At 46.4% G+C, this 16,700-nt stretch overlaps 1 long non-coding RNA gene across 1 annotated transcript; it reads left to right on the top strand.

Annotated features, from left to right (window-relative positions):
- The first annotated feature begins 12,793 nt into the window (after nt 1-12,793).
- LOC142914710 (uncharacterized) lies at nt 12,794-15,010 on the top strand. Its single transcript, XR_012935488.1, has 3 exons — nt 12,794-12,986; nt 13,820-13,958; nt 14,751-15,010. It is a non-coding gene; the product is annotated as an uncharacterized LOC142914710 (long non-coding RNA).
- Nucleotides 15,011-16,700: the final 1,690 nt, after the last annotated feature.

Below are 16,700 nucleotides of genomic sequence, written 5' to 3'. Positions count from 1 at the left end.
TAGCATAAAAATATATAACGATACTATTATAGAATGTTAACGAAACGAACATACATTTTTAACTAATTTAGGATAAACATTAAACTTAATGAGTATGGATAAATATACTGCATTAGCATACAGATTAAAATTAATTAGCATACCAAAATTAGCATAGGACAACCGTTGACCAATCGCTGCGCACCATCGCCGGAGACGCGCCCAGGTTTGCCCTTGTGCGTGTGAGTGTTTAGTTTTGTTTTAATTATTTTAATCATTAAAGTTCGCGAGTGTCAAGGTAAGCTACGTTGACTTTTTTTTAAAGCATTTTCTCAAGAGAACCGTTGTTGCTGCTGCTGCTGTTATTGTTGTGAAAGGCTCGGTACACCCTGAGGCCTTGCCTAGACTAGGACAGCCTTGATGTCACGTGGGTCCACACTCTTTGCGTCTTTCGGAAAAGTGACGGAGGTAGAAAATAAAATGTATTTATTATGTTATTAAATTTATATGTACGTTAAATTTAATTTGAAATTTTGATTAATTTAAAATGTATTTTATACCTACGTAATTTTTTTTATAAATGAATATTTTTTTTATAATTTAAATTCATTTTATTTTATACCTACGTTAAATTTAATTTAAATGTGTAATAAATTAAATTTTATTTCATACATATGTTAAATAAAATTGAATTTTTTTGTGAATCAAATTTATTTAAATTTATTTTATACCTACGTTTAATTTAATTTTTTTATAAATTACATTTATTTCAATTTATTTTATTTTATACCTACGTTAAATAATTTTTTTATAAATTACATTTATTTAAATTACATTCATTTTATACCTACGTTAAATTATTATTTTTAGTAAATTTATTTAATTTAAATTTATCTAATACCTACGTTAAATTAAATGTTTTAATAATTTAAATTTATTTTATTTTATTTTAAATTTATTTTATTTCATACCTACACATGTACAGTCATTTTAACTGCTCTGACTGCTACAAGCTAAGTGTGGCCTGGAAGCGTATTATTAAGTAATACATTTTACAATTACAATTCCTTATAGAGGAACCCCATGCTAATGAACTGACTACGTATCTATATAATTAAAAGACCGCACACAGATGTCGCAAAAGTGGACCCCGTTGTCAATGATATAATTTGATGCACGTACAGCAGTTGCTGTATGTACATCATTAAAATTACACCGATTGCAATACGTCACCAAAGACGACACAATTTTAATTTGACCCCCGGGTCTGATCGCGTTAACTGTGCAGGTGGCGGGTCGAGAGGTGACTTGCACGTGTGTGCAGCTTGTTGAATATTGACGTGCGATGACTTGTGGAGAGGAAGAATGATGATGATGGCGATGCAAGTCTTGAAGTCTGACGCTGTTCTCCGAGTCGTGTAGCCTACCGCGTGCGACTTTGGGGATTGCGTAATGTCATTTTAGTTTCCTCTGTGGAACTGTGTGAACAGACACACACATTCACAACTTTGCCTTTGATATATATGATTAGTAATAAATTGTTAATTTAACTACTTTCATGTTGATGGATTGGAAATAGGAATAGCACTGGCTCACCACGGGGCTTATCGCGTGGTATCTGGGCACTATAATTTGACCCCACAGTTTGTGAGTACAGTTTGTGAGTACAATTCCTCGCAAGTTGCGTCCACAGAGACAGACAGACTGACAATGACGTTTCTAGGTAAGAGTAAGAAATTAATCTACGTGTCGAGGAGAGACGAGAGAGCCAAGAGGTCACCTTGGGAGACGGGGCGGCGCGTCAACCTTAGTCACGTGACGGAAGCAGTGTGGGCGTGCCGTGCGTGTGTGTGTACTATGTGTGTGTACTTTGTGTGTGTACTGTGCGTGTACTGTGTGTGTACTGTGCGTGTGTACTGTGAGTTTGTGTGTACTGTGTGTGTGTACCGTGCGTGTGTACTGTGTGTGTGTGTACTGTGCGTGTGTGTGTGTACTGTGAGTTTGTGTGTACCGTGTGTGTGTACTGTGCATGTGTGCACCGTGTGTGTGTACTGTGTGTCTGTGTGTACCGTGCGTGTGTACTGTGCGTGTGTGTGTGTACTGTGCGTGTGTGTACTGTGTGTACACTGTGTGTACTGTGTGTGTACCATGTGTGTGTACTGTGCGTGTGTGTGTAACGTGTGTGGCGGTAGTCTAGCGGTTAGTACGCTGCTTACGAACATAACGACTCGAGTTTGATTCCCGCTCACAGCCAACACCCAGTGACGATTATTTGAACCGGTTCTGGGCCTCCCCTAGGTCGACTCAGCCTCAAATGAGTACCCGGTGTGGTGTACAAACATCGCCACTTTGGGAGACAAAGGCGGTCGGGCACGGTGCTGGCCACCCACCCCGTCGTGTACCGTTCCGGCCTTCATAGGTGGCGCTGCTACTTGCTAACAGCACTTGCCCCAACAGTCTGTTAAGGCTACACGGGGGTTCTTTGTCTTTGTATCACCACCCAGGAGTCACGGAGCTTTTGAGGCTCCGAGCCACGTGGGGATCCACAACAGCGTGAGGCGGTGCCACTCACAGGTGAGACTCGGGGATATGTGATTTCTAATCGATAGCCATCCGTCAGTTAACCCATCGCAACTGCTGAGTCTGTCACGCGACTTCCTCCTTCCAGCGAGCCTTTGACACTTCACATGGCCTCAAAGTGTACCTGGCCTGGCACGGGCGCCACGGCGATGTCACTGCCACTTACTGGCGAACGGCGGTCGTTGATGTCGGTGTCGACGGCGGCCATTGTCATGGTACAGGTGCGCGTGGTGCATCGCTACCCCCGGCAAGACGCTGCGGGAGGGGCCAGGAGGAAGAGCGCAATCGGAGTACCACGATGGAGAGAGAGAGGAGAGGCGGGGATGGGGGAGGACAGAGAGGACCAGGGGGTGGGGGGGATCGACCAGGGGGAGATAGATGGGGTGAGATGAGAGAGCTCGTGAGGCAGAGGGCACAGAGGGAGATGGCCAGAATTGAGAGGGGCGGAGGAGAGGGCGGAGAGAGGCCACGGAGAGTGAGGGAGAATGTGGAGCGGGGGCGGGCGGGAAGAGAGCATGAGACGCGGGCGAGGGAGGGGGCAGGAGGAGGTGGACGGTTGGAAGAGGGGGTCATGGGGCTAGAGGAGGAGCAGTGGGCTCGTAGAGAGCTTGCTCGACGGAGGGGAGGGAGAGACGTGCGCGGGGAACGGGAGGATGCGGGCGGGGCTTTGGGAGCGAGGGAGAACGTGGACCGGGGGGGACAAGAGAGGGAGATGCGGGCGAGGGAGGGCGAGAGGGGTGGACGGGCGGGGGGAGAGGGACCCGGTCAGGCAGAGGGGAGTGGGAGATGTGGTTCAGGCGGCAGAGCGGCGTGTGTAGGACATGGAGGGGGCCAGATTGAGGGCAATGAGAGAGGTAGATAATAGAGTGGAGAGGATGTTAGTAAACAGGCCTCGATTGGAGAGAGAGGCGGCCAGATTGAGGGCAGAGGGAGAGGTGCGTAGGCCAATGGACAGGGGAAGAGCGGAGGTGGACATTGTCAGAGGGGCCGGTGGCCCGGGTGGAGAGCAGCAGATAAGAGAGAGAGCGGGAGAGATGCTAAGGTGGGAGAGAGAGGGAGCACGAAGGAGAGATAACAGAGGGGTAGATAGGGGAGCAGAGAGGGAAAGAGCGGAGGCAGACATTGTCAGATGGGCCGGTGGCCAGGGTAGAGAGCAGCAGATAAGAGAGAGAGCGGGAGAGATGCTAAGGTGGGAGAGAGAGGGGCTTGGAAGGAGGGGAGGGAGAGAGGTAGATAGAAGAAATGAGAGAGAGGTGGCACACAGGGGCATGGAGGGGGCTGGAAGGATCAGAGGTGGTAGAGAGGTAGAAGTGTCGATTGAGAGGGTTAGGCAATACTTGGACAGAGCGTGGAGAGTCGTGGAGGCCGAGAAGGGTCGAGACCGGGGGGCGGGGGGGGAGGTGGTCGTGAGAGACAGAGGAGTCGCGGAGAGAGATAGACGGCAAAGGGAGAGGGGGGAGGGGGGGACAAGAGAAGGGGGAGAGGGGGGAGGGAGGGGACAGTTAATGCACATGATGCGGCATATCGCGAGAGAGAACCGCTTGGTGGGAGTGGTAGATAGGGTGCTGGGTATTGGGAACAGGGGGCGAAGGTGGGTGGACAGAGAGGGAGGGAGAGAGAGAGACAAGACCCCGGCTTGTCGTTGTTGCATCAACGACCGCTGATAGATGATGTTTGCAGGGAGGGGGGACTTTGAGGGGGGTGAGGAGAAAGCAGCGGCGCAGAGATTCAGGCTACACTGCACTACCAACACAGCAGAGACCCCAGTTCGATTCCCGCTCCTGGCCAACAACAACAGTGACGATTATCTGAACCGGTCCTGGGCCACCCTCCTCTAAGCACCGACTCGGTTTCAAGTGACTGGCGGTGTGTTCATGAACACGATTTGGAATTTAAATGCAGCGGGTGTGTGGCGTGGGACTCACACGGAGAAGAACGGAAATATTAAGGATATGTTTTTCAAACGAACGGTTGTGTGGGTTGCGTTGTGTTCATTAAAGTTACTTGCAATTCAAAGACAGGTGTGGTGTTGGTGGTTGTGATGGCAGATGATAACATTGTGAGGAGCAATGCCTGAATCCTTACCATTGGGGTTCCTCTAGAAATGGCAAAAAGCCACTGAGAGTGGCCACGTGGAGGAGAGGCTGCTACTCTGTACAGAGCTGGACCGGTACTACCTGGATCTCTGTGGCATTCAGGAGATCCAGTGGACCGGCTCTGGCTCCAATCATCATGAGGGGTGCAGAGTCCTCCACTCGGGGCAGGAGACTGCCAAACAACAAGGAGTGGCTCTTATTCTGAAAAAAAGAATGAAGGCGGCATGGGAAGGTGGCAGCGAGGTGTGGGAAGCTGTAAGCCCCAGGCTACTTTGGGCTCGCCTCCCCATCAACAGGAGGCAGAGAATGGTGGTGGTGGTGGTGGCTGCTTACGCCCCCACCGAAGATGAACATCAGTGGAGGGATGCAGGCAAGCCCGTGGATTCAGATTCCTTCTGTGACCTCCTGTCACAGGTGTTAGCTAAAAGTGGCTCCTCGGGATAGAGTCATCCTGTTGGGTGACTTCAATGCCCGAGTTGGTGATGATGCTGGCACCTGGTCTGGAGCGATTGGAAGGCATGGGCCAGATCAACTCAATAACAATGGTAGGAGGCTGTTAGACTTCTGTGCAGCCTATGGGCTTGTCATTGCCAACACGCTGTTCTGGCATCTGTGCATCCAGACAACATCATGGATTCACGCCGGGTCCAAGCAAGAACATCCGCAGGACTATATAGCAGTGGACCTGCTAATGCAGGCCCATGTCCTTGACACCAGAACCTACAGTGCTGCTGACCTCACTGACCATTAGCTTTTCATATGTAAGATCTGTGGGCTGGGTAAATCTGCGAGCAGGAGCGAGGTACAATTAAGCTCCCAAGCATTCACTACGTTATAAACAACATATTTGCACTCATAAGTCGCTTGCCTAATTGCCTCAGCAACTCGGTGTTTCGTATCGAATCTCATCTCAAACAATCGAAGGGCGCCCCTAAGTGGCAGCTGCCCCTGCGTGGCACAAGGTGGCCCTCCACCGGCCTGCACCTGGCATGAGTCTGTCGGTACGGGGCGATCATTGACACGTCATCTACATTGTGGAGTTTCCGGATAATGTTTGGAATTACCACAATTTTGACCGTGACACCAACATGCAATGACCTGTGCGTTGTGAGTGACACAATACTCTGTTTGACATCCGCCGTGAAGCAGAACAGCACATAATGTGGTGACTGTTACTGGAGTAGCCAGGTGTGCCTGTCGGATTTGAACTTTGAACCTCTGCAACAAATAGAGAATGCGCTACCATATTCCTGGTTCTTTCGGTAAAGATTAACGTAGATAGAAAACAAAAAAATAAACAAAATAAAAGATAAAAAAATGAAAAAATGTAATACAAATAACAAATAAAAATAATACATTTAAAAAAATTAATTGATGATAAGATGCCATGGGTCGACTGACTCAGATGACTGGCCAATGCACCGCCTTTGCCCCCCACTACACACACACAGTGTGTACGTACACACACACACAGTGGCTGTACGTACACAGTATGTACGTACATACACAGTGTATACGTACACACTGTGTGTGTGTGCGTACACACACACACAGTGTGTATACACACAGTATGTACGTACACACAATAATGTCCACGTTGTAGTTGCTGAGTTCACGCACCCAAGGGAGGGGGCAATGGAAAATGAAGCTAAATCAACTTAAACTCCATCCATGCTCTGTGACGTCATCACTCAGCATGACCTCATCGGCATGAAGTGCCAGCGGGAGGTGTACCTCGCTAGGGACGTCATGTCACCAAGGTATTCACACTCCCCCAACCCCGTCCACAGCGCTCTTGAGCGTGACGTCACCTCCGCTTGGGTCACTGCCGATATCCAGTGGCAATCCTTGTTTGGGCAAAGCTACGCCCAAGTGACTGAGGTTCATTAACATAATGTGTTCGTATTCTTAGTTTTTTCGGTAAAGTCATGAATTACTGCAGTCACGAAAGCTTTAAATCAAAATATAATGTATTCGTTGAAGCCGTTGGGTTCAGCAGCCACGCCCCATCCCTCGACATAAGGGAGGGGCGTGTCTCTTACCCCGGAAGTGACGTCATGTTACCTGCTTACCCGTGTGATGTCGCGAGGTAACAGGAGGCTGCCGATCCACGCTTGCATTGAAATCCGAGGTGAGAAATTCTCATGGTGGTGGTTGTTGTTGTTTACCAAGGTAGAGCCTCTCTCTCTCTCGTAGGGATGTCAGTTGAGTAGCAGCGAGCATGGGGATCGATGTCCAGGTTGGAACTTTACAACGCGGGGCCTAGCCACGCGGGGCCTTGCCTCCTGCCCTCGCCTGATTGCATTCACTTTAATTATCTCGCTTAAGTTTAATTTGTCTTCACCCGGCTCGCCACTTTGTAACTTTGTTTTATTGTAAATATTCACGCAGTTTTTATTTTCGTTCTTTTGTTACCAGGCCAAGCCCGCTTGAGCTGCTATACCGCTCTTGTTATCAGAAGCGACCTGCCCACAACAACACAAGGTGAGGCTTTGTCAACGTGTGTGAATGTTTTGACTTAAAACTTTGGTGACTGCAGGAATTAATATTCTTGGTTCTTTCGGTAAAGTCACGTAGATAGAAAATTAACTTAAAATAACAGATAATAAATTTAATGAAAAATAAAAAAAATTGAAAATGAAGCAAAAAACCCACGACGTTTCGATCGCAACACAAGTGGTCTTTATCTTATTGAATTTAATCTGTTATTTTTTATTTTCTATCTACGTTACTTTACTGAAAGAACCAACAATACGTGCGTCAATGTATCTATCGGTCAAAGACGCTAAGCGCGTGCCGCTGTTGACTCTGAATGTGTGGATGGGAACACCTTCACCACGGGGAGAGAGAGACAGAGACACGAATAGCCTCGGCTATGTTGATGATCCTCGATTCATTATTTGGTGGAGTGAGGAAGAATTAATGCTGAGCAGATGAAGGTGGCCAGGCATGGTGCTGGTCACACCACCACCTGTTTACACATGGCAGTGTGTGACAGTGTCAAGTTTGTGTTTGCAGTAAAGTCTATTAACTAGGTTGAACACGGAGGTTATATCAAAGCAATAGTTTATTTTTGTTTTCCTCTGGAACTCTTTGTAAGAATGGAAACAGGATGTGAACACAGCACACACATTCAGCTGAAGTCAGAACTGTTCATCCCCAGCATTCAAGAACATCTGAGCCTGGACTCACACCTGAGTTGCGATTGAACATTAATTCATGCATTTCTGCAAAACACAAATAGTATTGTTTTCAAAACCCTTTGCTATGTCAGCTGAATTTAGTTTTCATAAATATTCATTTTGTAGTCAGACAGCGGAAATTGTGTGCTTAGAGTTTTGGGTTAACATTCATCTTGAAGATATGAAGGCTTCCAGGCATATTAATGACATTTTCCCTCTCATTGTGTGCCATAACAGCCTGTGGAGAGAAACCCTTCAAGTTGCAGTGTGTGCGTGAAGGCGTTTGCACGTTCATCAAATCTGATGAATTTGGGAAACTTTTTCACATCATGAATATATTAATAAGTATAGACGTGTAAGTCACGTGTGCATTCCTCTGTGCCTGACGTGTAGATGGTGTGGATATTCTTTTTTTCTGTCTGCAGCTGACGCTTCCTCTGCAGATTTGGTCTGATGGAGCAAAGGCACTCAGCGCAGCTCGGTACGACAAGTCAACAATGCGACCAGCGTGCATACAGCACGGACCGGACTGGAAATTTGACATGGCACCAGAGAAGTCACACAGGAGAGAAACCCTTCAAATGTACTGTGTGTAACAAGGCATTTGCATGGCCATCAGTTTTTCAGAACCACCAGAGAACACACACGGGAGAGAAACCCTTCAAGTGCAGTATGTGCGTGAAGGCGTTTACACAGTCATGTAATCTTGTAACACACCAGAGAACACACACGGGAGAGAAACCCTTCAAGTGCAGTGTGTGCGTGAAGGCGTTTGCACAGTCATCTGCTCTTAAAGAACACCAGAGAACACACACGGGAGAGAAACCCTTCAGGTGCACGATGTGCGGGATGGCGTTTACACAGTCATGTAATCTTGTAACACACCAGAGAACACACACGGGAGAGAAACCCTTCAAGTGCAGTGTGTGTGGGAAGGCATTTTCAGATTTATCTACTCTTAAAAAACACCAGAGAACACACACAGGCGAAAAACCCTTCAGGTGCACGATGTGCGGGATGGCGTTTACACAGTCATAATCTCGTATTACACGAGAGAACACACACGGGAGAAACCCTTCAGGTGCACTCTGTGCGGGAAGTCGTTTGCACGTTCATCAACTCTTCAAGTACACCAGAGAACACAGAAGCATCAGAAGATCCACAAGGAGTGCAGTCTGAAATCAGCTTGTGAAAGTCAAAGTACCGCAATGAGCCCATCCCTCATGAAACACGAACCGGACGAAAATCCCAGCTTGGACACTTTTAAAGGTATCGAGGTGAAATATGAAGAGGTGATGGTGAAATGTGAAGAAGTGAAGAGCGAAGAAGTGAAGGTAAAATGTGAAGATGAAGATTCAACTCCAAAATGGGACCTTCACATCATAAAGCAGGAGGAGAATGCTGACTGAGGCAGAGTGAGGCAACTCCCAGCAGTTTGTGGAATTGGAGGTGTGGGTGGACTTGCTCCTAGACAATACAAAGTCAAATGGAGACCCGGTAGATGTGTAAGCCAGAGACGATGTCGCTACAATGGATGCACCTTTGTCACAGGCCTTTAATGACAAGAATGTGAAGTTGGACACTTTGTGGGCCCATGGGTTGGGTAGATCTCTAACCAGGAGCAAGAGCCAATAAGCTCCCAAGCATTCACTATGTTATAATTGCTTTTACATGGTGCTTGCTTAATCGCCTCAGCAACTCGGAGTTTTGTGTCGTACCTCGTCTGAAACACTCGAAGAGCATCCCCAAGTAGCAGCTGCCCCTGTGCGGCACAGGGTGGTGGCCCTGCACCGGCCTGCATGTGGACAAGAGCCTGTCAGTAGGGGGCGATGATTGATGCGTCATCTCAGTTGTGTAGTTTGTAGGTAATGTTTAGAATTTGCTACATTTTCACTCAGACGCCAGCATGCAATGGCCTACTCGTTTTGAATGACACAATAGTATGTTTTACATACACTGTGAAGCAGACTGTGCAACTTTTTTGTAAAAGCTTCTTGTTAATGCGATGTAACGTGATGCAGTATGTTTCACTGAAGTAATCCAATTTTGTTAATGTGCCTGTCAATAATTTAGAATTAATACTTGCTTGATTTTGTGCATACTTGTAACATTTGATCTGTAAGGGTCAAACATTGAATAAGTGATGTTAGGACAAAGTGTGTGTGTGTGTTTTGGAAGTAACCTGTACAGAGAACTCAGGTGGGACCCGTTGTTCTTGTGATACAGGTCAAATGGTGTTTTTGTGTTCCACGAAGCGTCTGCCTCTGGAGCAACTCATCGTCTTTGAAATAGGTAGCACGCTCGGATCATTCATCAGTTACAAGGCATACCACTTAAAAGTTACATGTAGCGGAGGAGGTACATTCTCTACAACACGAATTGTAGTTTTGTCTTACGTGTTGACGTAGATTTTGTCTAACTAGGACTAGAAATGCACCTTGCTGATTAACGTCTGGATGTTCGTACCTGTCGGTTGAAGCAAACCCCACTGCTGTTGTTGAGACGCTGTGCACCAATAAGGGTCCAACACATTGACGGCCTTCAGGCCAGGAAAGTCACAACATTTGCACACGAAGGACGCATTCACGCAAACACCCGGTGCTCCGTTTTGAAGTTTTAAAATGAAACATCTTTGAATTGTCTTGTGTTTTGAATTAGATGATTTTTATTTCTTCATTAAAAGCTTGTATCAATTTACATCTGGAAGACTTCATTGAAAAGGACATTTCGTGTGAATTTTCTCTCGTCATTAAGTAGACGGCCTTGCCGGGGGTTCGGTTCAATGCGAACACAAACAGTGTACACACACACAGTGTACACACACAGTGTACACGCACACAGTGACACAGTGACACACACAGTGTACACTGTGTGTGTACACTGTGTGTGCACACACAGTGTACACACACAGTGACACAGTGACGCACACACAGTGACAGTGTACACACACAGTGACACACACACAGTGACACAGTGACACAACAACAACCGCCATTTGCTACTAAGCGGCGGTGACGTCACCACGACGCTTGTGCCAAGCACAGTGACACACAGTGACACAGTGACACACACAGCGACACACAGTGACACACACTGTATACACAGTGTACACACACACAGTGTATACACACAGTGTACACACACAGTGTATACAAACAGTGTACACACAGTGTACACACACACAGTGTATATACACAGTGTGCACACAGTGTATACACACAGTGTACACACACAGTGTACACACACAATGTACACACACACAGTGTACACATACACAGTGTATACACAGTGTAAACACACAGTGTACACACACACAGGGTATACACAGTGTACACACACAGTGTACACACGGTGTACATGCAGTGTATACACCCAGTGTACACACACAGGGTACAGATAGTGTATATATACACACACACAGTGTACACACATTGACACACGGTATACACAGTGTATACACACACACAGTGTATACAGTGTACACACACACAGTGTACACACACAATGTACACACAGTGTACACACACTGTACACACACAGTGTACACATACGCAGTGTACACACACAATGTACACACACACATAGTGTACACACACAATGTACACAATGTACACACAGTGTACACACACACACAGTGTACACACACACAGTGTACACACACAATTTATACACACAGTGTACACATACGCAGTGTACACACACAGTGTACACACACACAGCGTACACACGCAGTGTACACACACAGTGTATACACATAGTGTACACACACAGCGTACACACGCAGTGTACACACACAGTGTATACACATAGTGTACACACACAGTGTATACACAATATACACAATGTACACACACAGTGTACACACACACAGTGTACACACACAGTGTACACACACACAGTGTACACACACAATTTATACACACAGTGTACACATATGCAGTGTACACACACAGTGTATACACATAGTGTACACACACACAGCGTACACACATAGGGTACACACACAGTGTATACACACACAGTGTACACACACAGTGTACACACACACAGTGTACACACAGGGTATACACAGTTTACATACACACAGTGTACACACACACAGTGTACACACACACAGTGACACAGTGACACACAGTGTACACACAGTGACACACACACACACACAGTGTATACACACACAGTGTACACACACAGTGTACACGCACTGTATACAGTGTACACACACAGTGTACACACACAGTGTATACAAACAGTGTACACACATACAGTGTACACATAGACACCTGGGAGCCAGAAATCTTTCTGATGGGCCAAATACTCATTTCACTCATTAAATGCAAATAAATTTATAACATTTTTGACATGCGTTTCTCTGGATTTTTGTTGTTATTCTGTCTCACTGTTCAAATAAATCTACCATTAAAATTATAGACTGATCATTTCTTTGTCAGTGGGCAAACGTACAAAATCAGCAGGGGATCAAAATATATTTTTTATTTTATTGTTTCCATTCTACGTGGTGACTTTACCCAAATAACCAAGAAGATGAATCCCTGCAGTCACGAAAGCTTTAAATCTAAATTGCAAGTGCTTTGAGTGTGTGCACGTGCCGTGTGCGTGTGGAAAAAAATGTACGATACGCTTATGGTGGATATGATTAGGTAATATCGTAGTATCGCCATATCGCGATAACTGTCGGAGTTAAATGTTGTACAATTCTGCAAGAGCGTTCCGAACTTTGATCGCGTTGTGTGAACGTCATCATTTGGAACGAACCAACTTACCGCTTTAAATAGGGGGGGTCGCAGACACGGTAATATTTTTTTAAATATATACATCTACAACAGCAATACAATGACGGAGCGACCGTGACTATTACAGATCATTCAGCATATATTGTTTGAGTTTATACAATTCAAATTATGTGATGGAAGTGAAAGTATAAGATTGATAGTTTGAGCATCAACCCTTCGCTGGGAGTGGTAGCTTCCAAGTGCCAATGGCTGACGCCTCAAGCGCGGCTCCCAGGACGCTTCGAAACTGTTCGGAACATAACGACTCCCCACCCCCACCCACCCCACCCTAAACTTGCACGAACAATTCCTCTCGCCCCTTAAAACTCTGAGCAGGATTGAACTCACGCGAACCGGTAAGTGGGTGTTTTGGTTTTAAAATTTTTACGAAAAAAAAAATCCGGTGTTGTGTGACCCCCGTTGCGGCGGTGACACCGTAGGCTGTGGTTGCTCCCCGCCGGGGAAGGCGTCTCCTTCTCGGTAGGCAATCCAGGCCATTCAGGCCCTCCCTGGCGTCTCGGGCCTAGTCTGTCACAAAGAAAATAAACATTTATACATGCTTTGTGGAACTGTTTTCACAGTAAGATACACAGGCAGCAGTCGTAAGAAGAAAGGCTGAAATACAATCGTCAGTAACAGAGGCGTTATGAAAAAGGGCCATTGCACGATTATGCACTACAGTATTTACTTTTAAGGGCAGTGTTATTGGTAAATTTGTAGGGGTTTTTCTCTCGTGATATACCCGTCTTTGTGTTTGTCCTTATGCTTTGGGTTTCGGGCTGTTCCACGCGAGTTTGAAGCCTTTGGTTAAACGAGGTAACACAACGACGGGTCAAGTTATCTCTTGATGCATCACAGCTGTCATAACCCGTACGGTTTACCCCGTATTCTTGTACAGAGACATTGAGTTTTCACGCCCATACGGGGTACAGCCGTTTCAATACGGGCAAAAAAAACATGATTTGGTAACATAATATTGTCTGTTTGTGTTTCTACATTGTGATGGGACTCCGTAGGACGAACGTTGATATTTATAAAGACACGTGGTGGCCGATACGGTCTGAATTGATCTGTAATAAGGTAGGGGCACTGATTGATAGGGGGTTGACAGCTACGTGGTGGTGAGTGTACTCGAAGTGAATGTCTATTTGTGTTTCTCCCTTGTGATGGCACTTTGTTGTTGTTTTAGGCGGCTGCGGGACTGTGCAACGTTGGTGAGCGGCATAGGAGCGGTGGGGGCAACATCCATTGTAGAGTACAATGTCACTACGCTCCCACGTCTACGCTACCCTCCTCCACCAAGCCGCCACACGGACGAGCGTGGTGAAGTATGGTCAAATCACGACCCGGGGCGGCGTGGGGAGACCCTCGTCTGGCAATGGATTAACAAATTGGCTCTTACTGTATACCTCCATATATATAAAAATATGCAAGGTTGTGATTGTGTGTGTTGTCTGTTCAAAATGTTTAGCGTACTTCCCGACATGCAACAAAACTGGAAATTTGCCATGTGGGTACTTTCCAGACTGTACACCGTGCAAACATTATACAAATACACTTTTGTGTTGTTTTTTGGGGGGGGAGCTCAATAATGTATAGATTTTTTGGACGGCAAGTGAGCTGTGACGTCAAATCTGTCACGTGACCCTCGCATGTGGAAGCGTCACGCATTGTAGTGTAGCGGTTAGCGCTGTCTGTGTGTGTGTCTGTGTGTGTGTCTGTGTGTGTCTGTTTGTGTCTGTGTGTGTCTGTGTTTGTGTGGAAGCGTAACGCATTGTAGTGTAGCGGTTAGCGCTACGCCGCGCTACGAACCCTGCGACCCGAGTTCGATTCGCGCTCACGGCCACCACCAGTGACGATTATTTGAACCGCTTCTGGGCCTCCCCTAGGTCGACTCAGCCTCAAACGAGTAACTGCTGTCGTGTGAACATCGCCACTGGGGAGACAAAGGCGGCCGGACGTGGTGGATCCAAGTCCCGGGCGAAGCTGGGTAGTACAGCTAGTCGTGAATACATGAATGAATATAGACGTCTAAGTCACGTGTGACTGTATATATTCATTCCTCCATGGCTCGATACTGACGTGTAGATGGTGTGGATATTCTTATTTTCTGTCTGCAGCTGACGCTGGTCTGATGGAGCAAAGGCCCTCAGCACAGCAAGCCGGGACGACAAGTCAACAATGCGACCGGCGTGCATACAGCACGGATCGGACTGGAAATTTGACACAGCACCAGAGAACACACACAGGAGAGAAACCCTTCAAGTGCACTGTGTGTGACAAGGCATTTTCAGGTTCATCTACTCTTAAAAAAGACCAGAGAACACACACAGGAGAGAAACCCTTCAAGTGCACTGTGTGTGGGAAGGCATTTTCAGATTCATCTGCTCTTAAAACACACCAGAGAACACACACGGGAGAGAAACCCTTCAAGTGCAATGTGTGTGGGAAGGCATTTTCAGATTCTACTACTCTTAAAAAACACCAGAGAACACACACGGGAGAGAAACCCTTCGAGTACAGTGTGTGGGGGAAGGCATTTTCAGATTCATTTGCTCTTAAAACACACCAGAGAACACACACGGGAGAGAAACCCTTCAAGTGCAGTGTGTGTGGGAGGACATTTTCAGATTCATCTACTCTTAAAACACACCAGAGAACACACACGGGAGAGAAACCCTTCAAGTGCAGTGTGTGTGGGAAGGCATTTTCAGATTCATCTCATCTTCAAAGACACCAGAGAACACACACGGGAGAGAAACCCTTCAAGTGCAGTGTGTGTGGGAAGACTTTTTCAGATTCATCTACTCTTAAAACACACCAGAGAACACACACGGGAGAGAAACCCTTCAAGTGCAGTGTGTGTGGGAGGACATTTTCAGATTCATCTACTATTAAAACACACCAGAGAACACACACGGGAGAGAAACCCTTCAAGTGCAGTGTGTGTGGGAAGGCATTTTCACAGTCATCTAGTCTTAAATCACACCAGAAAACACACACGGGAGAGAAACCCTTCAAGTGCACTGTGTGTGGGAAGGCATTTTCACGGTCATCTACTCTTAAAACACACCAGAGAACACACACGGGAGAGAAACCCTTCAAGTGCAGTGTTTGTGGGAAGACATTTTCATGGTCATCTGCTCTTAAAAAACACCAGAGAACACACACGGGAGAGAAACCCTTCAAGTGCACTGTGTGTGTGAAGGCATTTTCACAGTCATCTGCTCTTAAAACACACCAGAAAACACACGGGAGAGAAACCCTTCAAGTGCAGTGTGTGTGGGAAGGCATTTTCACAGTCATCTGGTCTTAAATCACACCAGAAAACACACACGGGAGAGAAACCCTTCTAGTGCACTGTGTGTGGGAAGGCATTTTCACAGTCATCTGGTCTTAAATCACACCAGAGAACACACACGGGAGAGAAACCCTTCAAGTGCAGTGTGTGTGGGAAGGCATTTTCACAGTCATCTACTCTTAAAAAACACCAGAGTACACACGGGAGAGAAACCCTTCAAGTGCAGTGTGTGCGGAAAGGCATTTGCACATTCATCAAATCTTCTAGTACACCAGAGAACACAGACAGGAGAGAAACCGTAGAGGTACACTCTACGTGGGATGTTTGAACAGTCATCAAATCTTATAGTACACCGGAGAACACAGGTGCACTCTGCGGGAAGGCGTTTGCACATTCATAAAATCTTCAAGTACACCAGAAAACACGGAAGCATCAGAAGATCTGCAAGGAGTGGAATCTGAAATCAGCTTGTGAAAGTCAAAGTGCCACAATAAGCCCATCCCTCATGAAACAAGAACCGGACGAAAATCGCAGCTTGGACACTTTTAAAGGTATCGAGGTGAAATATGAAGAGGTGATGGTGAAGAGGGAAGAAGTGATGGTGAAGAGGGAAGAAGTGAAGGTGAAATGTGAAGATGAAGATTCAACTCCAAAATGGGACCTTCACATCGATGGAGGCAACGTAAAGCAGGAGGAGAATTCTGACTGTGAGGCAGAGCGAGGCAACTCCCAGCATTTTGTGGAAGTGGAGGTGTGGGTGGACTTCCTC

Source organism: Petromyzon marinus, unplaced genomic scaffold, assembly GCF_048934315.1.
Source record: "Petromyzon marinus isolate PM22_M1 ecotype Great Lakes invasive population unplaced genomic scaffold, UKy_Petmar_22M1.pri1.0 PM_G_Scaffold_289, whole genome shotgun sequence".
NCBI lineage: Eukaryota > Metazoa > Chordata > Hyperoartia > Petromyzontiformes > Petromyzontidae > Petromyzon > Petromyzon marinus.
This window is presented reverse-complemented; position numbering and strand designations above follow the sequence as displayed.